Below are 6,000 nucleotides of genomic sequence, written 5' to 3' on the forward strand. Positions count from 1 at the left end.
ACACATAATAAATTTCTGCTGTTTAACTTCCCCTTAAGGTCCTTGATCACAATTTTCAGAATGAAGAAGCCCTGTGCTCTCTGCCTATCCCTTGCTTCCACAGAAAGGACATCCAGGCACTCTATATCCCTTATTTTGCAAATATAATATAAAATCATTAAGATAACAAAACTCAGGCTGTCATTGCACACAGACTGTAAAAAAGTGGTCGTTGGGATCTGAGGATATTTTTGTGTGGTTTTTTTGTTTTGTGTTTAAGCCTCAGGCTAAGTAGTTATTCACCTAATATATTAAATATCACAGGAGATCATATCCAAAATGATATTCCAGATATTTCTTTGTGACATACTGAGTCAGAACTCCAGGTATGCTCTGAGCTGTAAGAAGAAACTAAAGTAAAAGTGATTTGAAGCAATATCCTACTTAGTTATAAACCTGTACCAGGTAAGTTCACCTGCAGTTTCTGTCTTGCTGAATTTATGCCCACGACAACAGGCAGAAAACTTCTGATTTGCTGAAAGGATTTACAATGGGAGCAGGTAAATAAGCAGGTAATTAATGCTAACACTGGTTACAGAGTAAATGAAAACATGGTTGCTTCTGCTGTCCTTGTGCTTAGAAAGGAGGTTTTGGTAAAGTTAACCCCTTCTTCATTCTGTAAAGCAGTCCTTATGGTTCCTCTTTAGTGTCTGCAGTAAATATGGTAAGATCAAATAATTGTGGCTGAAAAATCAGACCTCAAAAGAGTAAATCAAATATATTTTCTACCTAACAAGTTCAGGATAAACCTGTGCATCCTTTGTGTGATGCAAGTGGAAGGTGCTGGTTTGTGGCAGGGGCTGCTCCCAGTCTCAGCTGAAGTGCCAGGGAATGGGTTTGGGATCAAATGCTACAGAGCTTTATGGGGTCTCTGGGAACCAGAACACTGAACAAGTTACCTCCAGGGCCTGTGAACTGAGCGTGGCTGTGTGCTTTAGGTTACTGGGGTTTGGCTTGTAAACCAATTTCTCCTCCAGATCAGTGGGAAGCACTGCCAGAGCCCGGGCCATGGCAGAGGAGCTGCTGCAGTGCCAGAGTTCAGAGCTCTGGCTGCTCCACTCACAGCATGTAGGGCATGTCCTGCACAGGCAGGACCTGGGACAGGCCCAGCTGAGAGCAGCTGCTTCCAGCACACCCAGGAATTTTAAACTTTGTAGCTGCCACCAAGTAGGTTTTGGATGCTAGCATGGGGATGGCTTTCTCCCTGTTAAATTCCATGGGGTTTGGGATGAATTTTTTGCTAGTTACCATAGCAATGGCTACATGACTTTGTTGCAGTTGCTTTTTCTAAATATAGCAAAAGAAATTGCTAGAGCTTGGGGTTCTGGCTTCAAAAATTCAATTTAAGCAAAGCCTAACAGCTACTCTGTGTTAGAGGTGCACAAAATAGCTTAAGAAACCACAGAGCTTCTACCACAGAAAACCACAGAACCACACAATCCTATCATTTGAAGAGTGGACAAACTTATTTTGGCATTCTTGTGGATGGAAGACCAAAGTTTAGAGCCAGGCAATGTTTCCAGGCAGTTTGTAAATGGCTGTGAGTAACCAAGGACTCACACAGGTTGAAATGCCCCATCCTTCATGAGGTGAGCCATGTCCAGCGCTAAAGCTTCAGCTCTCCCAGATGTGATTAGCTACAATACTGAATCTAAAATAAACTTCCAGAAAAGCCAGGGGGTTTCAGCCTTCCACTTTAGGGTTAAAAAAAAAGAGATTTGGAAGTGTTTAGCCTGCTGGCTTGCTGGGTGCTGGTTGTGCACAGGGTGCTGGGGTGGTGCTGGGTATGCACAGGGTGCTGGGGTGGTGCTGCTGGGCTGTTTCCCCAATGCTGGATTGGTTCTGGATTGGTGCTGAGATGGTGCTGAGATGGTGCTGGGCTGCTTCACCAATGCTGGACTGGTTCTGGATTGGTTCTGGGATGGTGCTGGGTATGCACAGAGTATTGGGGTGATGCTGGGTGTGCACAGGGTGCTGGGGTGATGCTGGTTTGGTGCTGGGGTGCTGCTGGGCTGCCTCACCAGTGCTGGATTGGTTCTGGATTGGTTCTGGATTGGTGCTGGGTATGCACAGTGTGCTGGGGTGTGCTGAGGTGATGCTGGATTGGTGCTGGGATGGTGCTGGGCTATTTCCCAGCACTGGATTGGTTCTGGATTGGTGCTGGGATGGTGCTGGGCTATTTCCCAGCACTGGATTGGTTCTGGATTGGTGCTGGGGTGGTGCTGGGTATGCACAGGGTGCTGGGGTGGTGCTGAGGTGATGCTGGATTGGTGCTGGGGTGCTGCTGGGCTGTTTCACCAGTGCTGGATTGGTGCTGGGTGAGCACAGGGTGCTGGGGTGGTGCTGGGTGCTGCTGGGCTGTTTCACCAGTGCTGGATTGGTGCTGGGTGAGCACAGGATGCTGGGGTGGTGCTGGGTGGTGCTGGGCTGTTTCACCAGTGCTGGATTGGTGCTGGGTTGCTGCTGGGGTGCTGCTGGGTGAGCACAGGGCGCTGTGTCACCTTCAAGAGCCAAAAGGTGACCGAGCCACACTGAGCCCTGCAGTGGCTGGGCCTGGTCCTGCTCTGGGCTGTTTCAGAATTACAGTGTGTTCTGACAGTGAGCTCCCATCTCAGAGGAGTTTAACTCACTCTTCTCAAGTCAGTGGGTGAGGAAAAACCATTTGCAGCAGGGTGAAACACAATGCTCTGAAACTCCACGTGGAATGATCCAACTTTGAGCAGTGACTGCTCTGGATGGTACCTGAGTTCAGCAATATTTACTAAAGTTTTCACTAGGATCATTGTGCAGGATTTGCTTGTTTCTGCACTTAAACTGCTCTAACTCACCTCACAATCTGTCTTACAACAACAGGGAGCCCATGGCTGTGGTATCTTACATTAATATGTGTGAAAATCTTGTTTTCAATGGACTCTACATTTCCTCCCATCAGGTTTAATTACAACTTCTGTAGTTTTTTTCCTTTCCCTAATATATCAAAATCAAATCCAGGATAACTGCAGGTTGTGCTCACTGGATGCTCCCTGGGAGGCAGATGGTTAATTAGAACAAAATTACTTAAGAGATGACAACCTGATGGTCAGTTATTAGAAAATGTGGAACATTAGTGGTTTCCTGCTGGGTAGATCACTGGAATTACAGAGTATCTTTGGATGTACTCATTTAAAACAATTAAAGAAAGGGAAAAAAAAAAGAGAGTTGACAATTACTCATAATAGAATGTGAGAAGAATGAGATCAGCATCTCTTTTTTTTTTTTTCTGCTACGAGATGATCTCAAGATTCAAGAACTTGCAGTTTCCTGTAAAGACCACACATCTATTATCACAGATGCCCTCCCTTAAACAATGACAAGAAAGTTTCTTGTGAACTTTTATTAGTGCTTTGTCCCCCCCCATCCCTTCCCACATTCATATAATTTTTATATGAGGTCTTTTATATTTCTGTATGAGGATTCCTGTGCTCTGTTTTCAGTTGAGTCACAAACCTGAAAACTCAGAGAGCACCAGCTGCTTCTCTTTCCACATCTCCACTGCTCATCAGGGTCTGAGCACTATTTGGTAACACAAATGTCTGCCTGATAGCAGATATCAGCTGCCTGATCTGAAGACATTTGAGTGAGCAGGAGCAGAGGCAGCAGAGGTGATAACCCTCACAGCCAGACTGTCACCTGGAGCAAAGGCAGATTTGGATGCTCCCATGCTGAGGCACTGGAGGAGGAGGAGGAGAAGCACCCAGTGTGGGGGTGCTGCAGAGTAGCCACGTGAGGGTTTTTTAAGGGTTGGTGACTGTGGTGACATTTCTTTCTGCACAAAGGCCCTGAGCAGCACACAATGCCTTCGTGCCACTCAGTGCCTGCAGCTGTCCTGAATCACAGAATCCCAGAATGGTTTGGGTTGGAAGGGAGCTTAAAGTCCACCCTGTTCCACCCCTGCCATGGCAGGGACACTTTCCACTAGCTCAGGTTGCTCCAAGCCTCGTCCAAGCTGGCTTTGAACATTTCCAGGGATGAAGCAGTCACAGTTTCTCTGGGGATTCTATTCCAGTCCCTCACCACCCTCACAGGGAAGAATATTTCCCCATGTCCCATCTAACCCTGCTCTCTGGCCGTGTGAAGGCATTCCCTGTGTCCTGTCACCTGAGCCTTTGTCTAAAGCCCCTCTCCAGCTCTCCTGGTGCCCCTTTAGGCACTGGAAGGGGCTCTGAGCTCTCCTTGGAGCTTTGTCTTCTCCAGGCTGAGGATTTGGAAGGGAAAGGAACTGGTCAGACCAGCCAGAGGTCAGGAGAGGGCTGGGGACAAGCAGAGCCAGATAAGTGTGCTGTGATGCTGTGATGCTTCCAAGATCTCCATCACTGGAAAGCTGTGGCTGGGCCCTTCCCAAGGCAGATGTGGGGCTGAGGTGTCACCACCTCTTTGTCTTTTAAATTGCATCACAAACAAGGGAATCGTTTAAGCTTGCACTGTGTTACTGAAACCTGGGTTATAACAAAAACTGGGAGTGCTGAAAACTGGGAACAACTATAACCATTTCCAGTTCTTCAGAAAAAGCAAGGGGAGTATGAAGAGATGAGGGTAAGAATTTAAAAAGTTGTCTTCTTGAAGTTATAAACACCAAAGGACATGCTGAAATATGAAAATATTCAGCTATGGGGAAAGAGAAGGAAATACCTAGAACTGTTGCAACAATGAATGTGCCAAATTTAGAACATCTTTAAGTCATCCTCACTTTCTGGAATTAGATTGTGCAATTTATTTTTTCTAGCAAATAAATGAGTTTTGTTTTTGATGAAGAAACCCTAAAGCTCCCTTATATTTCACTTTGAAAGAACTACAAAAGTGAAATGTGGAACTCGTTCTTCCATGCCAATGATTAGAAGCCCAAAATACATCTGTTCCACATGAACAACTCCAGCTTTGCTTTCACAGAAGAACAGCTACATTCGTAGTTACTCTAAATGCATTCCTGTTGATTTCATTCTTGTGTATTCTAACGCGTAAAGCCAGAAAAAAAAAAGGTCACAATCTTGATTAAAACCAAGTTCCAAGGATCCATATGTTAAGGGAAAAAATGCAGCAGTATTAAGCTGAATCTGCATATTTGATTAGCAGTGATACACAAGTATTAAAACTCCCCACAACACAGGGGCTGTAAAGACAGAGGATGCCCATCAGAATGTCAGAACAGCTGCTTGGATTTACTGCCTGGCCTTCTCAGCTCCTTTACAGCTGAGAAGAATTTTCTGGGGGCTCAATTTGAATTTTGTAGCTCTCTTTACTGCTATGGTTGTTGCAGTATCCAGTTTACTTGCAATCAGTTTTCAGAATCTCAATTCCTAGCTGATTTCCCCCCCCCAAATCATTAATAACTGTCTTAACTCCTGAAATCTAGGTGGCACTACAAATTATTAAGCAAAATTAAGTTTTGGGGAGTGAGTTATGAAGGTATTTTAACCTGTGTTGTGAATCCATGCTTGAATTCCACTACTGTTCTATTGGAATTCTGCACTGAGCTCTAGAGAACAAGGATAATTTATGTACAAGAATGCCTTAAAATAAGCCCCCATAATTACAAAAATGCAGTGTTTAAATTTATAGTAAAAACCCACACACTGCTGGCAAAACTATAACTGCATCTGGAAAACATTAAGAATGCTATTAAAATAGTCTAGCATAAACTAGAACTGAGACTGAAATTACAGTGTTGCTTACTTAACCATTTTTAGGAAGTATATTTTGAATATGATCTACTTTCCTTTTTGATTTTTTGATAAAGCCCTGTACTATGTCTTATTTACCACTGAGAATACCTTACTCACTCAGTTATCTATTTCAGACAAATCCATGGCTCAGATTTTTTTAAGTGTCTTGTTACAGTTGTTGATAATTTGAAACACAATCAGGTGGTTGCTGATCCAGCCATCAGGGAAAAAGTAACAGGGACATCTCAAAGGAGAATAAAAG

This window comes from Vidua macroura, chromosome 26 (genome assembly GCF_024509145.1).
Source record: "Vidua macroura isolate BioBank_ID:100142 chromosome 26, ASM2450914v1, whole genome shotgun sequence".
Classification (NCBI taxonomy): Eukaryota; Metazoa; Chordata; class Aves; order Passeriformes; family Viduidae; genus Vidua; species Vidua macroura.